The following is an 18,243-nucleotide window of genomic DNA, read 5'->3' as shown; positions in this document are numbered from 1 at the left end:
TGTACATTTGTCACCATCAGATGTTAAAGTGAGAAAAAGCAGACTGATAGATAGGGGTGCATGTGCAAAGACTGATTCTGTATGATTTTTTCCATCCGAAAAGTGATTCTTTTTTTCGCATCCTCTATGCTCTAGTAAAGATGTTCCTTGATCTCTTAGTACAGCAGTTCATTTTAAGTCTGATATACAGTCAGATATTCTATTAGATACAAGATCTTTAACTATTTGTCTTACTTTATGTGTAATTTGCTTTGGAACTGTTAGTCCAATAAATAGTAAATGATACTGACTTACACAGCCATGTATTTTTATTGTCTAAGATACCATATATAATGTTCTCACAACAATGCTTTACTCTGAGAGGGTAGGGATTAAACACTGCTCCATGACTAATTTACTGCCTTACAACATAAAAAGCAAAGCTTGGAGAGAAAGGCCTCACATGAGGCTGCATAGAGCAGAGCAATAGTATCATGTAGTGGTACTTAATAATGGCACTGGCATTTTGTTAGCATATCTACAAGAAAAAAATTGTTCTTAGGGAAGGATAATCTACAGTCAAATCTGATTGAAGTCAAAAGAAACATTGGCTGATTTCTTTGAAAGATGCCCGTCTGTCCCTGACTTTGACTCTACACAATACATCCTGCAACAACGAGTCAGATTGTCAAGGCCAGAACCAGGTGCCTATGTTACTTGTATCCTTCTACATCAGTCATACTGTAGGGAGCAGACAATTAATTCTGGAGCAAAATTGAAAGTCAGAGGCAGAGTGTGAAAGAACAGAATGACAATAATAAAGTGCCCCTGCCTCACATTAATCTCCCTCACTTCAGGGCTGTCAGAGGCGGCCTGGCGGTGACTAATGCCAAGCTTTGCATACAGTGGTCACAGACATGAGCAGCATGCTCCCTTTACAGCATCCGCGATTCGCTTTGTTGAGTTTTTGACTCCTGCGGAATCATTGAAAAAACATCGCCGCTGGTCAGAGGGAGCAGGACGAAGTTCCTTCATCATACACCTATTGATCGATGGGCAGCATTCCCAGGCTTGGCTTAAAAAGAAGAGGGGAAAAAAAAAAAAAGGAGAAAGAAAAAGAAAAAAGGAATTCTGACAAATGTGGGGAGATTAAACTAACTTTTTGAAGGGATGAGCTCAGCAGATAAGGGTTAATAAGTTTATCTTTGAGTAAGTGCATATCGTGTGCAAGTCCAAGCATCAAGACAAAATGATCTTACACCTCTGTAGACACACTAATCCATTAACATTGCAAAAGACTTTGATGCACATTTGGGAATTGTGTTCCATTGATTTTATTGTCATCTTTGTGCACAAATAGTAAATAGGGTAACATTTAAGGAACAGTGTAATTATTCCCAAAAAGCAAGACATCAATGTAAAGTTTATTGTTGTAGACCAGACATTTTGACAGGAATACTGTAATATCCCAGAGGTGTCACCAGGTTACTGAAAAGGTTAAAAATTGGTGCATTGTGTCGGAGAAGAAAGGCAGTAACAACAAACAGCATTCAAAAAATCACAGGCACTTCTGTAAGAAAGTGGAAATGTGTCATGTAACAACACACAGCTTCTGTAAGTGGATTGCTGCACTGAGGAAGAAAGTGAAACACACCTAATGAAAATGCTTCCTCCACTGCCAGCATTTCAAGGCTCGCTCTCATTACTGAGGTTGCAAAAACAACTTTCTTCTCAGGTTCCTCCTTTTATTGTACATGAACCCCACACATGCTGTATTGTGGAGTTTGATAGGGCTGTGTCTGAAAATTTCATTTATCTTCTCTGGTAGCTGTGGGAGAAAATTCCCACTCAAGACTGTATTTGCCATTCTCTGCTGTTTTTTCCTTACTAGCCATGTGTATGTATCCTAAATCAGGAGGACAATAGTATTTTTTATAGAGTGCTATTTGACAAGGAGAAAAGTACTCTCTGTCTTGTGTTATAGTTGACCAGCAGAGCAGCATTCATTAGAATCTGAATGAGAAGAGGGAAGGGATATACAGCAATTTATGGTATGTAACCAAGAGCAACATGTTTTATGTTTAAGTATACTGTTGTTTGGCATTCTAGAGGACTAGAAAAGAAGCACATAGGTCCCCTTGTATATTGAATATACCGTGTCATTGGATCAGGATTAAAATGTATTTACAGTGACATTTTGAGCCTTGTACACTGTCAAGAACTGTAGGGTTTGATTTTTTTTTTCGAAGCAAATTCATTTCCATTAATAGCTCCCAAATCTTAGTTCTGACTTAGAACATTTTCTTAGCATTTCCAATAGTTTTTTTTTAGCTACTCAGCTGGATATGCAATTGTCTTTACTTCAAGAAGAAAATAAGAAGTGTAGAAAACGTCTGTCATTGAGGCATCAGTATGGTTTGAATTTGGGAACCTAAACACAGCTCTGTAGTGCTTGTTTGTGCCAAGGGAGGAAGTCTGTTATCTGGCAGCAGTGACTTTTACCCTGCACTTGGATTAGCCCTTTCATGTGCTGCAAAACATATTTTACAAGCTTTATACAAAAGCATAAGATGAAATATGCAATGTGGTATGTGCCAGACATTTCCAAGAGTACTGATATGAATACACTTAACAGTATGTCAGTCCCTCACCTTTGGGCTCTGTTTCCACGTTACTCTAAATTCTGGGGGTTTTAAACCCAAAGCACTTTATGGCAGGGGTGGTGTTTTGGGAGGCTGGCGAAGCCACCTTTCATTTGTGCAGTCCCTGGAGGTTGTCATTCAGTCTCCTGTTGGCAGAAAGAAGCTTTCAGTTTCACACACACAGTGCCACTCCTTCTCCACCCCTTCCTTCCCTAGTGAGTTTAGACCTAAGTTTTTCAGTCTGTTCATGGATAGTCCTCCTCTCTGGTGCCACAACCAATGAAATCCCAGGACTGTTTTCAACTGCAGACCTGCCACTAATAAGTGGTGATTATGGCATTCCCTGCTTTATATCCAATGCCTTTGGAGTTTTTCAAATGAGGTGGAGATCTGTTTTCCGGAGCCCTCTGTGTGTGTGTGTGTAGCATGGTGGCTCTACTAGTTCTTGGAGGAGTCACAGCTAGGAGCTGTCACTCGAAATGCAGTGTTCTAAAGTTTTGAATAAATAATTGCTGTGTGAATCCTGCATCCTCAGCTGACCTAAATGTGGTAGATCTAATTATGTCAAGGCTGCACACTTTTACATGCTTCATTTCTTTTTTTTTTTTTTTTTTGCCAATACATTTATTCTATTTCCTTTTAATTGGGGGGTGAGGGGAAAGTGATTTTGCTATGTTTTTCTTTATGTTATAGGGTCGTAAGGTGTCTGACCCTTACTCTCCTAACATAGGTAAATCTTGGTTATATTTTATAGAAACTATGAAAAACTTATGTATAAGTGGAAAAACAGCACGTCGGTTGTTCAGGAAAACCAGCATTGTTATACAGAAGACAATGAATGAATCCTTTTTTCTTCCTTGCTCGTAGAATGCATGAGCTCTGCTGACCTCAAATCACTCTCAGTTTAGGAAGCTGTGAAAAAATATTCCTGAATTTCCCACTGAAGGTGTACCAACTTGCAGAATGATATGGAGCTCTTTTGGCTACTGATGGGACATACTGCTGATTCCATGTCCATAAAATCTGGAGAGAATTCAGGACAGGCAGACTGGTTTCCCTTCAGCCAAGATGAAAAAGCCTGAATTCTGCTCTCCAGATTGGAAGATTAAGAGGTGCTTAGCTCCCCAGATTGCATTCCCACTTCTATGCACAAAATTGGCCCTTACTATATTTATATCATTTTGAAACAGAGAGAAATTAATGCAGTCTCTAAAATATTGCCCATTAGGGATACATTTAAAGAGAAGTTCTATAAAATTTGGGAAATTAACACATTTGCAAATAAGTATGACATGTTAATAATCATAAAACAAATTCAGGAAAAGTTGTATTCCTTCAGTGAGTATTCTCACTTTGCCGTTCATGTCCAGCTCATATGGGCAGTCTTTTGGTACAATCCATAAAAAGCAGGAGCCCTTTTCCATAGTGGGAATTTCTCCCCGTATTTGTGACATGGATGATGTCCATTGCTTAAAGCGGTGTCTTCTCACAATGGCCTGTTCATTGTTATGTTTCTGTGGAGTTTTTTTTCTGGTTTCAGGGAAATGTGAGCCCCGTAACACATTGCCAACTTTTGAAGGAAAGGCAAAGCTTCTCCTTAGGTGTAATTATTGTTATTATTGCTTGTGGTACAAATAAAGGGGATGTCCCATGATAACAGAAACAGGGAGTTCTCTTAATTCTGTTTCCACCACTTGTAGCAATTTTTTCCTGAGGCCCTTCAGTGTGCTTTTGCAGGCAGCAGTGACCACCAGTATCCATCTGTGTTGGACTTTGCTCTGATTAGAAAGGAATGAAGAATACAGGAAAAAACCCCCTGAATTAGTAAAAAGGGATCAAATAAGATGGCAGTTCTTAGGATAATTCAGGTGGGGAGCAGGAGGTCACCTCGGTCAGCCTCCAGCTCACGCTGGTCTGTTGGTGTTTATGACTGTTCTTATTTAAGCGGTCTAATACTCTGAACCTGGTTCTAACTCTACATTCACTGAAGCTGTGGGGAGCTGGGTTCATCTTAATGGTGAGCACTGCACAAATGTCTGTCTAATCTGCCCGAGAAGGTTGCATTCAATTCCCTGTAACCTTCGAAGTGTTTTTGTTGGGTACAGATACAGCAAAGACAGACTTGTCGTCTTACTCAGCTCTGAAAGCTTTCATTTTGTTTGACAACATTTTATACTGAGCTTGGCTCATCTTCTCACAAGGAAAAAGTATGCAAACTTTACATAGAAGTGGGCAGATAATTTGGCTACATTTGTTTGCTATAGCAAACACCAACTCACAGAAAGGCAAACACTATACTGATTTTGTTGAGACTTGAGGAGGAAAACATGTCTAGCACCCAGTATGGATTTTTGGATCAAAATGACAAAGGAAAATGCAGAAGTAACTGCAGTTTGAGGCCCAGAGTTTTTGTATGGATGTTGGCTATTTGGATTTCTCATCTCATTTTCTTGTTTACTCACACCATCTCTCTGTCAGCCCTACAAATTCAGCTTTCTTCAGGTGAAATACTTTTGAAATTTCAAATGTTTTGTGGCTTGGAAGAAACAAAACTCATTTCATTTCCATCTGTACCACATCTAGACATGAAGCCTCATCTTATGTGGGCTGAAGTTCCACTTCCGGAGAAGCGGCATGTGGCTGTGCTGGTTTGATGACCTTGTGCCATCCCTGGAATACAGTGGAGGAGACTGCTTAGAACATTTTGTGCCACTTTGGAGTGAATTCCACAGCCCAGGCCCTGCACTGACACATTTCCATCCATCCCCTGCAATGCATGTGGCAGCAGTATTCCATCTGTTTCTAATGAGGCATAGCGGGGGAGGAAATCTTATGCATAAACATCTCCCACATCACTTACGATTCCATTGAAGAACATCTCTGCAACAGTATTTGTGACAAAGATTTTTAGCCATTTGTTTACTATAATACCTGTGAATGTCGAACAGAATAGATTAGCCAGTTCCTAAACCTGGCAAATTCCTTGGCTGAAATTTTTCCTGTGTTTTGAGAGCCAGTTCCAGCACAAATTCTTGTTGTAAAGGTCTTGTCTGTATTCTCCAAAGTATGGATGATAATTTTGTATGTACCTATTCTGTTATAAGGGTGAGGCAGTTGTAGCTAGATTTAACACTAAACAAAGAGCAAGCTGTTTTTTATTTAATTCCGGTTATAAGCAAGTTATAACAAAATATAAATGGAGGGTGAAACAAAGGAACAAAAACTACCACTTTGCATAGTCTTTCTTTTAAAATGTATGTTTCTTTGTACAGAAGTGCACTGCAATGTTTTTTTAGAGGGAAATAGTTTACAGTGATGTGTATGAAATAGAATTTTGATAGACAGAATAAGCTGCAATCCAGTCCTAAACTATAGATTTTCAAGCAGATTGATGCAACAAATTGTTAGCAAATAGCAGTTTGCAATTTGATGCTAATTAGACATAAGGCAAATATGTGCCATGACAAATTAGCAGCAAACCATACTGAAAAGGATTAGCAAGAGCTGGCACAGAGACTGCTCGATTTTGCATACTTCCTTGTCTTAGTCTAGGAGGTCTGAGCCAGTTTTCCTTCTCTGTAAATAGGAAACCAGAGCAGAGATCACAGGCATGCTAGAATGCCTTTAATTGCATATTTGAAATGTTTTAACTCTCTCTTAATCCCATGGAGGCTTTTCTCCATACCACCAGCTTTATTATCTTGGGAGATGATCAAGTACTTTATCCATTTAATATTATAACTAAATACATTATGAGGTAAGTAACTCATGGGGTTATTTACTTTAGCAAGTCTATTGTACTTATAGATTTAAGAAAAAGCCCTATTCTTATTCAAAACACCTTTGCTTAACTTCCTGCAAATGTGTTTTTCAGCGGATTTAATTATTCATTCATTAATAAATTAATTTTTGCTTGAGGATTATCACATTTCTTTATTGATGTGCAAAATGCCATTGTAGTAGTTAGTGCAGATCAAACTCATCACCATATCCAGACAAGATAATGCAGTTGTGTTTTCAAACCACAGAAAAGCAGGAGGTAATTTTTAAGCCAGTTCTTCAGACCTGTGCCTGAATACCAATGATAGCTGTAAGTATGACTTCAGAGCTAAAGCAAAAACTGCTCTTGTATCTTTGAAGGGTGACATAATTTCATCAGGATCAATAATTCTAAACAAAAGCCACAGTAAAAATACCTGTTTATTAAATTTAAGCAGCTTATTCTTTCTTTATGTGGCTGTATGTTTTGTTTTTTATTTTAAGAGTTTCTGAGGTAAACCATCACATTCCCCAGGCTTTCAATTCATATTTGCTGGTGTGTACTTCAGTTTGGATATGTAAAATGACATGTTTATACTTCAAGGAATCATTGGGTAGATCAGAGGTTCTTAAATATGGTTTCTCTTTCAAATCTGACTTTCTAGGGCATACAAGACATTTAACTTACTAGGCTGATGTGGTTGTAGTCTAAAATTATATATATATCTTACATTCCCAACATTCCTGTGTCTATATATGGATCAAAAAGATTGTTAGAAATAGTTCAAAGGTGCTAAAACATTATGTAGTTAGATGTAAACACACATTTCGGTTACCAAAATAAATGAAGTGGGAAAATAAAAGGATATTATGCACAAAAGAGTGTTCTTTCATAAGTTTTAGAGAGAATTCCTCAGACAATTTAAACCATGATCAGTAACAAGTTTTGCCACAGCACTGTCTTCCCACATAAACAGCATGATAACACACTATTAAGGATTTACAAAAAGGTGATGAAAGTAGTTGTGCTGTTTAAAAAGAAAAAAGAGAAAACTCCAGGCTTTTCCTGCAACTTCTGAAGGCATTTATATATAATTCACATAAAAGGCACTGTCCTGTAAAGCTTCTGTGTGCACTGAGGCCTGGAGAAGGTGTTTCTAGTATTGCCAGGCGGTCTCACTGAATGCTTGCCTGCTCCCCTTTGCCAATATTTTTGCCCACTTGCCACATCACATCAGAAATTCAGGCAACAATGTTTATGCTGGTGCAAAATCTTAGAAAAGTGAATTGATTGCCCTCTGGACACACAGCTTTATTTCCTTTTTGTTGTCCATGCACAGACTCGTGGCAAGTTCTTGGTAGGCAGTTGTTTGCCTGTATGGAAAGAGTGTAGCAACCCATCATTAGGGAAACGTAGACTGAAACCTGAAGTAGCTAAAAGGGATGTTGTTAAGAATTTTAGGATTACATGCGATGTATAAATAGTTGTAATTTCCAAAGGGAAATTAATTTCTAGTCAAGCCTTTTCATATGAGCATCACAAAAGCATCACAAATTTTCTGCACATAATGTAGCTCCCAAACACCTCCAAACACATTGCTCAATTCAGTGACAGCTTTCCTGGCCGTGCCTAAGCAGATTTTACATTTTCCTGTAGATGCAGTGTCAGCCCAGACATTGCCTCTGAGAGCTTTGCTGCTCGTGGCTGCTGTGGCAAATCTTTGTGTTGGAGGACAGATGTTTCTACACCGTGCTGGGGATCTGGGTCATGCAGCACCTACTGACTTGGAGCATGTTGGGAATCTCCTCTGAGGCAGCCACTCCTTCACAGCCACCTTCCAGTTCTAGGTCTTATCACCAGCTGAAGATAGGGTGTTGGGGTGTTTTTTTTTGTTTGTTTTGTTTTGTTTTGTTTTTGTTTTTTGGGACTGGGGTTGACCTTTTCTCTTCTTGTTTCTCCCAAATGGCTTTTGGGGAAACGTGAAATGTTTGTGAATTTTTTGAATGTAGGTTTGTTTCTAAAGAAGAAGAAGAAAAAAAACATGGGGTGGGAAAAAAATACTCGATGAAAATGAAACCTAAATACATTTCTTAAACTGCTAGAAAACAATACAAAAACTCTCCCCCCCACCCCCCCCCCAAAAAAAAAAAAAAGGCAGTACTTTTGTGGGTTTGTGCAGGTTATTTTGTCTGGCTTGGGAAAAGATAGTGAATGTTAGGTTAAAGCAAATTCATCCTGATAAAGCATACATATTTTTTGACAAATATATTATCTCTTTAGATCAGGGGATTAATAAGATACATTGTCCCCAGGAAAGTATGTGCACTCATGGAGAACCTCATTGACATTGCTGCAGAGGTGAGTTCAAAAGGCCAGATATTAAAATGTTTTTTGAGGCTGTGCAGGCAATTTTTACTTGAAACCCATATAAACTTGCATTTGTATCACTTACAGTGGGTGACTGTACATTTACCTAAGTCATTTGCACATTTACTTGTTTAAAGATATGAATGAAAAATGCAGATGTGCTACAGATTTGAATTCCGCGGTCCTGTTTGTTTCTGTTGCACGTGAGGATGAGAGTCACAGGATGGTTGTGGCTGGAAGGGATCTCTGAAGATCATTGAGTCCATCCATTGAGTCAAGGCAGGGTCACCTGCAGCAGGTGACACAGCACCATGCCTGGGTGGGTTTGGGATGTCTCCAGAGAGGGAGACTCCACACCCTCCCTGAGCAGCTGTTCCAGTGCTCTGTCAGCCTCAGAGTAAATGCTGATGTGTGTTTAAATGGATTAAGAATAACTTAGACAGTTTTACTTTAAAATCATTCAAGTTATCCTTATCAATACTATCAGTGTTTACAATGGAGATGGTACGATAGAATCTGACACTTCTCCCAGACATTGAAATATTTAAGGTTGTCTGGGGATTCTGGAATGCTCATAATAATCATTAAACATTTATTGTCTTTATCTGCATATCTAAAATTCATCAATGAGTAAAAACAGAGAGGGGAATCTTTAAGAAATAAAACAAAATATTATCCTGCTGTAATTTATAGTTGCTTTCTTTTATCTGTTTAAGATGCTTGAATTCACTTTGTTAGCAAATTTCTCTTGACAAGCACGCCTATTTATTATTACAAAGCATCCTTTTTAGGAATGTCTGAAATGACACATATATTGTTTTAAATAAGATCATAGAGTTAATTTTTAACCACACAAGCACTACAGTAAGAATAGAGCAAACAAAACATAATTAATAGTTTTATGCTATTCGTCAGGATCATTTTATTTGCTGCCAGCTTATGCCAAATGCAGAAACATTTTGACTTCAATTAAAAATTTTAAACAAGATTAAACCTGTTGTCATTGAAATCATAGAACATATATGCTTCTAGGTATTGTGTGCATTCCTGAATATTTGCATGTCTTCAAGCAAGGAAGTGTGACTGGGAGAGCAGAGGTGTGTGAGAACTTTGCCACTTCATTTGCAAAGAAGGTAACAGCAGTTTCTGCATCCACCCACTTACAGTGACATAACTTCCCTCTGGCTTCAAATACACGTTTCATTCTCCTCTGGAAAATGAATTGAAAGAAGTAGCACCACAACTGTATTTTGTCTTTTATAGAGAAATTATGATACCACAGCCACAGTGCACTAGGTTCATGAAGAAACAATTTTATACTTTGAGTGGGTTTTTTTTGTTTGTTTGTTGGTTTTTTTTAATTGCTTAGGGATTTTTTATTATTATTATTTTTAATTTTTTTAGGAAATAATCGCATCATGTTTCACGATATTTGTATTATTGTTACCTCACTAGATAGGACCTTATCACTGCCAGGGACCCAGCTGTCTTGCTGAGTTACTGTCACAGCAAAGGATATTTTAAACACCAAAGACATGTTTCATCCTGTATTTGTGGCTGGTCAGAGTTTGAGTTTGGGTACCAGTGCCACCTCAGCAATTTGAAACTTGGAGCATGACCTAGAGGAAATAAAGTAGTATGTATTGTCTTAACCTCCTGATTAGTAAAACACTTAAGTGCTTATTTAACTTTAAAAATGCCTGAACCCTATTAATTCCTTATTAATTACTGATTTGTTAATTTTGGTGGATTTATTAAATTGAAGGCTTAAGAAATGAAGAGCCCCCCCCATAGGATGAGAGGGCTAAGGAAGATCCATACTGAATAACTCAGCTAGCTGCTTCAAGGGCTCACAGCTCCCTGTTTACTTAGGCACACACCAACGTGCAGATTTCCTGCCTAGTGTCTGCACTGTAACGCAGGGGGAAAATCCCAGATTATTTGCTACCAAGGTGGTAGCTTTGATGTGATACTGTGCAGAAGCATCCAAAACCAATCAATGCCCTGAAAACTGTGTGCCCTGAATGAGGCCCACACTAATGGGGCTGGGTCAGTGTAAACCTTCACTGTGGTCCTTCAAGAAGTGCTCTGGGTAATGCTACCAAAGGTTGAAACGTTATTAAGGGTTTGGAATAGAGATTGTGTTCTGCTCCTTTGCCTACGTTGCTTAATTCTGAAATTGATGGTTGGATAAGCAGCAGATGGTAGAGACTTCTGCAAACGAATGGTATTTTCAAATTAACTTAAATACACTGTATGGGACTGTGCCATAGAGCAGCTTTGTAAATTGTAGCTATGCACTTCTAGATATGCAGTGAGGACTGCAACCTCCAGTTTTCTAGCTGTCAATTTAGCTTTTGTTCTCTGTTCCATTTCTGGAACAGAAAATCTTCATCAATTTTTGAATTTAGATTCTGCAGAAATGGGGAAAAAGATATCTGGATTTAAAACACTAGCAACAATTAAAAAATACTTATAAGAGGGCACATACAGCAAGAATGGGGAAATCATCATAAATGGTACCTCTTAGGCAACTAGAAGTATTTGCTGAGGAAAGGGCAGCTACAGGAAAAAAAAATGCTTAATGAAATGCATTTGGACCCTCGGAAAAATAACAGAGAACGGAGAACTGGCCAGTGTTGAGTACAGGTACAAGTTAACAGGGCTCCCAGAGACTCAGGATTAACAGTGATGCAGTCAGTATATTTATTGGATTTATTTGCATTGTAAAGACTCCAGTGGAGGGGTGTATGGAATGCAAAATAAAAGGCAAAAATACAGATGACAACAATTTTTGCTTAGTCAAGTACACAGGAGCTTCTGAGGTATTCTGGAGATCTAACTGATTTAGGAAACTAGGGAGCAGAAATCCAAATATACTGTTTTGACAAATTTCCTGCAATGCAAATTGTGTAGAATTATTTGCGGTATTCATAACCATGGATTGAATGCTAAATTAGCTATAACTACTTGATAGAAAGAACTTCAGTGAAATTCAGATCCTACTGAAGTCTCTGGGAGTTTTGCCTTTTCTTTCAATGGGGATAGAGTTTCCCCACAATCATCATTACTGCAGACAGCTCAATAGAAAAAGCTGCTCAGTTCACAGCGGTGGTCTGAGCAGCCAGCAAAATGGTTGGGTGAATAAAGAATGGGTTGGAAAATAATACTGCAAATATTATGATACCTATCAGTGATATCCTCTTGCCTTGAATACGCTGCTGAATTCATACCTTTCTGCTTGAAAATGTACATCATAAACAGAGTAAAGCAATAGTCATAAAAAGTATCCAGAAGCATAGAGAATTTTACATGCAAAGAGTAAAAATAGGGGAGCTTAGGTTAAGTGAATGAGAAGATAAGTAAGGTTTTGTAGGAAAGGAATGATTTACACAAGGTAAATCTAATTTCTTTCTTGGCTCTGTCCCATAGTGAAAACAGAGAAATGTGCCAACAAATTGAAAATTGATAAGGAGGAGGTTTTGATGTTTTGCAGGATGGGACCTAGAGCTGAAGGAAATCTTTGGAGTGAAAAGTGTGACAGGATTAGAAAACAAAACAAAACCGGACATCTATGTTTGTAAGGCAATTCTCAGAGATGCAATGAAATAAAGTAAGAAAGGACAAGGTAATACTTATTCTTCGACAACATTTTCTGAGTCTCCCTTTGGGATAGTGATGATTTTGGTTTTTTTCAAAAAACCTGGAACCTGTTTGTTATAGGTCATGGGGTGGGATGCTGAATTAAGGTCACACACTTGTGTGCTTTGTGCAACTTCCCCCTCCAGTGCCTGGGGCTGCCATGGGGGTGCAGGTTAGGGGAGGCAGAGAGGCTGCTCAGAGTCCTAGAGTATCGCAGGCTGGCCCTGCCCTCCTGCTCTCAAGAGCTAAGGAGCTCTGTGAAGTCTTGTGCTGAAGGAGGATTTTCTTCTCCCCATCAGAGCTTGGGGAATCTTCAGCCTTTGATGGAAAGTAGGATTTACACTTACATATTCATCTTTTGTGTTGGGCCAATAAATAAAGTCTCAAAGTAAAGACTACAGACTCTTCTGGTAGATAACTTCAGTCTCTAAATGTCCTATTTTAGCTTTTCAAATAAAACACATTCTGACTTGACGAATGTTTGTGCCACAGAGTGTAGCAGGAGTGGGTTCATAACAGCCAGGTGTTGTCAATGTGCAAGTTTGTGGGTTTTTAAAAATTTTTCAACAAGGGTTTCAGGCATTATTTTTATGCTACAGTAGAGTTTTGTATAAAAACCAGAAGAAATAGCTTAGAATAGCTAGAAACGCTTAATGATCAGGGTGGTGCACAGCTGAAGCTTTACCAGCAGCGTCGCTTGCTCACTGATTTGTTGCCAGGTAGTGAGCCAATTAGCAGTGCTGGTTATTATTTACTTTTCATGCTATATATCACTAAAATTGTGTTGTTGATTTATCATTTATACTGTTGTATTGTCAGCATAATTTATTCAGATCATGCTGAGATACCTGAGAAATTAGGTAATAAAGAGAACGGCATAGAATGTGTCTGTATTCAAAGATATTTACTTTGCTTTTAATGAGAATGCATGTTCAGGTAAAACATAGATCATTTAGCTATTATATTGTTTTTTAAATAAACCTGTTAAAAGTTTATACCTTGGGTTTTCTAAAAATAAAAAGGCTTGGTTTCAATTCTAATCTGATTTTTACCATTAAATAAGGAACTTTTTACAGATTAGGTTAAATAGCAGACCAAGTAATTGTGCCAACTTAGTTGATTAGTGATTTGCAGGAAAGCATAATAGTTGAGATATCACTGAGGTGTCCAGTGTTCTTTATGTATTTGATACTATAATTTTTTTGGCAAATACAAACATAGATTTTTTTTTTAATTGAAAATCATTCCTAGTTGCTTGAATTATTTAAACAAAAAAGTAAAATTGAAAGTAAGTCTTTATTTTACAAGAAAAGAAATATTTTGAATACGTTTAGCTGACTAGCAAAGGTCACTTTAAAATGCTTTGACTTTAGAATGCTTTTTGTACATTTTCCCTTGGCTAGGACTGGAATTTGTCAGGTGTCTTTGTATAGCTTCATCTTATAATCTCGTCCTTTTAATCATCCTATTTAGTTATTTTAAAATCTTTTGATTGACAAATAGGTCTGTGTGTGTTCAGTAGGTTGGCTCTAGTCAAGAAAGGTTCTCTTCTGAGTGTTCCACACAGGAAAAAGGACCTGGTACTTCCAGTGGATGTGCTTTTCTGTTATGACAATGGTTTTACTTTATAAATTTGTGAAAATTAGCTTCCAAATTAGGCAATAATTCAAAGCAAAGTGGAAGAGGATATTATTTTCCTTAAGCTATGAAAACTTCCTTATCTTTTTCAGTTGCCCTCAGTTTCTGTTTTCAATGATAACTCTAACACATCGGTAGAACCATATAAAAACCACTTATTTCCAGACTCTCTTGATGCAGGAATCTTTTAAATGGCTCTATTGACTCCATGACTTGAATTTTCTGCCAGTCTTGTGTAATGATTTTCAGTTTTCACAGGACTGCTCCTCTGCAGTGACTGTCTTGGGTATGGTCAGACCTGAGAAAGAACAAATCCAAGGAGCAAATGAAAGTAATCCTGGAGCAACCATCTAATTTTCTGTTTACCAACTTTTAGTTGATCGTTGCATATATGTGGTGTGCAGGAATTTTCATATGCCTTCAGGAATCAAGGGGGAAAAAGGTTCTGTCAAAGGAGAGAATCTTGAAAATGGTGGTTCTTAATTAAAGTATCTCTGATAATCCCCTGTATGAAGGTTGTATGATGGTATGAATGAAAAATGTCAAGGAAAAAATGACTACTGAGCTAGAAACCTTGCAGTAATGTGGCTCAGACCAATTTGGATCAATCCTATGTCTTTACAGCTAAGAAGTGTGAAGAGAAATTTAAATGATACCTGTCTTATTTAATTGCTTGTAATAAGAGACACTTTTATTTTGCAATCTTGTATAACAGAGGCACAGCACTTGCTGTAAGTAGGTGTAAAAGCATTTACAGAGGCTGAAATCATGGGGGTACTATGGTTTGTGTGTTAAATTGTCTTAAAGGGTACAAGGTATGCTCATTCAGCTGGATTATCTAGAGGCTGAAGAATTTTGTAATTAAGAACTAGCAGACCTCTAGTAAAATGTTTATCATGTTACTAAGTAAAGATACTTCATTTACTTATTTTGACAACCGTAGGTTAGTTTCAGTTGGAAGTTATTCATGAAATATGAGTGCACTTAAGTCATATTTTATGAAAATACTGAAATCTGAACTTGAGACAGGCAGCACTGCCCGATAAAACATGGGGAGCCTGTGTGTAGAGGACGGAGACACTCCTTTATTTTTGCCATAAGATGTGTGAGTCAGCTGGGAGTAAGTGACACTCCACTATGCAGGTTTATGGGGTGTCTGCTACGAGGATTTCAGGAGGACAGCAGGTTTTCTGCTTTCCACATTTCTCCCAAAACCTCTGCATGTCGTTACACAGCTGAAACAGAATACAGGATGGGCTGTAGGAAGATGCAGCATTATTTCATCTGTGAGAGAAAAAAAATCACTTAACTTGCTCTTAGCTGTGTTATTTGAGATTCACGGGATCTCTTCTCGATTGAATGATAAATGCCAAATTCCCATAGAACCCACCCCTTATTCTCTTAAAATATAATGGCAAACATTTGTCTATGGCACTTAGTGGGTTTTGTATTTTAATGTTATAATATTGATGAAATTCAAGTGCTTTATTTTAATGTTATTTACTACAAAAGTCAATTGCTTAATCGAAAGCTGATTCCTTTAGGCAGAAAATTTGCTTCCCCAAATTCCAGACGTTTTAGTGTTTATTCTTTTGAACTTGGATAACGTATGTTCTACATCTTAAGCTTCCCTAGTCTGTCTCAGGATTTCATTAACATTAGTTAAAATATTAGCATGTTTCAGAACTTGTGAAACCAGCTCCTCTGTGCTGGTTCTATGACCAGTATTGTATTTCTCCCAGTTTTCTCAGCTGCCATGGACAATCAGAACGCACCTGGGAGTATCACTAACACTGATGGACATCTTTTCAGTGACTCTAAATGGAGCATATCTGACATTCAGCTGAGATGGTCCTGTGTCTTTAGAAAGGGCTTAATACCCTTTTGTACTATGAAATAAAAATAACAGTTGATAGAACGTAACATGTTAAACTTTTGCCAGTTTCATCTTGGCTTTCCTCTCCAGGAAAAAGCCACTTCTGTACAGAACAGATCTTTTGCAGTCATAAACTCTGGCTTCTCAATGAATTGATTTATATTAAATCTGTGTTGTTTGCCAAAATTTTCTGTACTATATCAGGAGATAGGATAAAAGCAAAGAAAATACTCAGAAATACCCAGTTGCCTTTTAATGCCTTTATTTCCTTTTAATAGTATTTTCTTTGCATAGTTCTTGACACATGAGTTTCAGTGACTTTGTTCTCCTGATCATGTTGCATTAAGCCTACAGATTCTGGTGAGAAATACTCATTTGGAATGTAAGAGTCCAACCAGAAGTTTGTGTTGAAATGAGAACTACTAAGGAGATTCTCAGAGTAACTGCGTGAAGGAGAGCTGTCCTTTCATAAGCAGATTTGAGAAAGAGAGGTGTCATGTAGGATTCATGAGAGAGATGAAGACAGGAAGAGGCAATTTAAAAGGGAAGTTTGCAGATTACGGAAGAAAGTAGATAGAATGATAAGAAACATAAATTTTTTTGGGTGGAGATCATGGCTTTCCCATGATTTATGGAGTTTTTCAGAATTCAAAGCAAAGCTGTGCTGACTTGTGGCTGTCAATATCAAGACATCTCATGAATTCAAACCAGAAAGGTTTATGAAGCTCTGGTACAAAGCAGACCTTTAACATGCCCCATCCCCACCTACCCTCCCTCCGCATTCTGAATATGTCTGGAGAATTCAAAAAGTTTCAAATTAAATCATCATTTTATAAGATATAACATAATGAAGTTAAAGCTGAAGGAGAGTTTATCCTGTCCCTGACTTCTTTTCCTTTACCAGGATGATTCAGGCCTGGATTTCTTGAACAAGACAGAACAGTAAGTTCATGCCTCCTCTCTTTTTGCTCCCAGCACTGTTGGCTCACACTTTTCCTGTGCACAATCCTTCCCTTGGATGTACATACAGGACAATGTGTGCTGTACTAAAGCAGATCTGTTTAGCTGAGGCTGAAGTCTTAGGTCAAGAAGTCTGTAGGAGAGGAGAAGAAATCTCATATTTCACTCTATAGTTTCTCAGGGAAAAAAAAGTTGGCATTAAATATTGCTCTCTAGTTGATTTTATTGCTTCCAGTGCTTTCTACTCTTTCCTGTTCTTTTTTTGACAAGTGTGAAGCAAAAGTCAGACTGAGTTTTAGGAGCAGCTCAGGCATGTCTAGCTCAGTTTCCAAATTCTAATGTACATAGCTGCTCAGTAACCAAAGGTCTTGTTGATAGGCAGTAGTCTGAACTCTTCCCTAAGAAACTCCTGGAGCCCTAATGTCAAATCATTATCTGCTGGATCTGTGGAGATCAGTGGTAGGGCTGTCCCAGTGTTTTTAGGGTGGGTCTTAATGGTGCTCTGAGGGTAAATGTCAAAAAAAGGTGAAAGGTCTGCTTAAAGTTACCACTCTCAACCAGCTGTTCAGTCACTTAGTATCTTAACCATTTGTATTTGCAGTACTCTGGAAATACTGAAAAGCATAAAACAATAAGGGAAGGGTTAAACAATATTATTTTGTGTACTGTACTAGGTAGATTTATCTCTTTATCATTTTGTTCTCATTCTAAGATGAGGTGGAAACTGGGCAAAGAAAGATTAATGGTCACCAGGCAGGCACACAGTGATTGGAGTGATGTTGCATGTGTTAGTCCCAATTCTTTCATTCGATAGCAGGATTTAGTTGTATACCTGCATTTTGGAGAAGTTTGTCATTTTGTCATTTGTTTTGACAAGGTAAAAGTTGCTCATTTAGATCAACCCAAATCATCTTTATCTGGATAATTCTGCTTCCTGTTTAATTTCCAAAGACAAAGTGGAGGTTGTCTTTGAGGATGATAGTTGTACCCAGTGATTTTGCATTATTCTGTGCTTGGCAGTTTTTTACCATAGGTAAAGAGAAAGGCAAGGTAGGGCGATGTAGATCTTGGCTTCATTAATTTGCCTTACCTGGGAACTCTGATTATCACGATTTTAATTTTAATTGTGACTTTTTGCTGCACAGTCCAGTTGCTTCACAGTTCACTGTCAGTCCTTCTGCCCTCTTCTCACAGAGGATGTTAAGAGCTGAGAAATGGGATTTTGTCACCATTCATTAAAATCCTTATCCTATCCTTCAGCTTCTTTAAAAAATGCTTTCCCTTAAGTCTCCTGGTTGTAAGAAAATCACTACTAAAGCAGTGCCTGCACTAGATTATTTCATTAGTGCTACTAGATACTGGTACTGCTTAGCTTAGCA

At 37.9% G+C, this 18,243-nt stretch overlaps 1 long non-coding RNA gene across 2 annotated transcripts in view; it reads left to right on the top strand.

Annotated features, from left to right (window-relative positions):
* The window catches only part of LOC120410613, a 55,743-nt gene that overhangs the window by 33,445 nt on the left and 4,055 nt on the right, over positions 1–18,243 (top strand). The window lies entirely within an intron of this gene.

This window comes from Corvus cornix, chromosome 11 (genome assembly GCF_000738735.6).
Source record: "Corvus cornix cornix isolate S_Up_H32 chromosome 11, ASM73873v5, whole genome shotgun sequence".
In the NCBI taxonomy this organism is placed as follows: Eukaryota; Metazoa; Chordata; class Aves; order Passeriformes; family Corvidae; genus Corvus; species Corvus cornix.
This window is presented reverse-complemented; position numbering and strand designations above follow the sequence as displayed.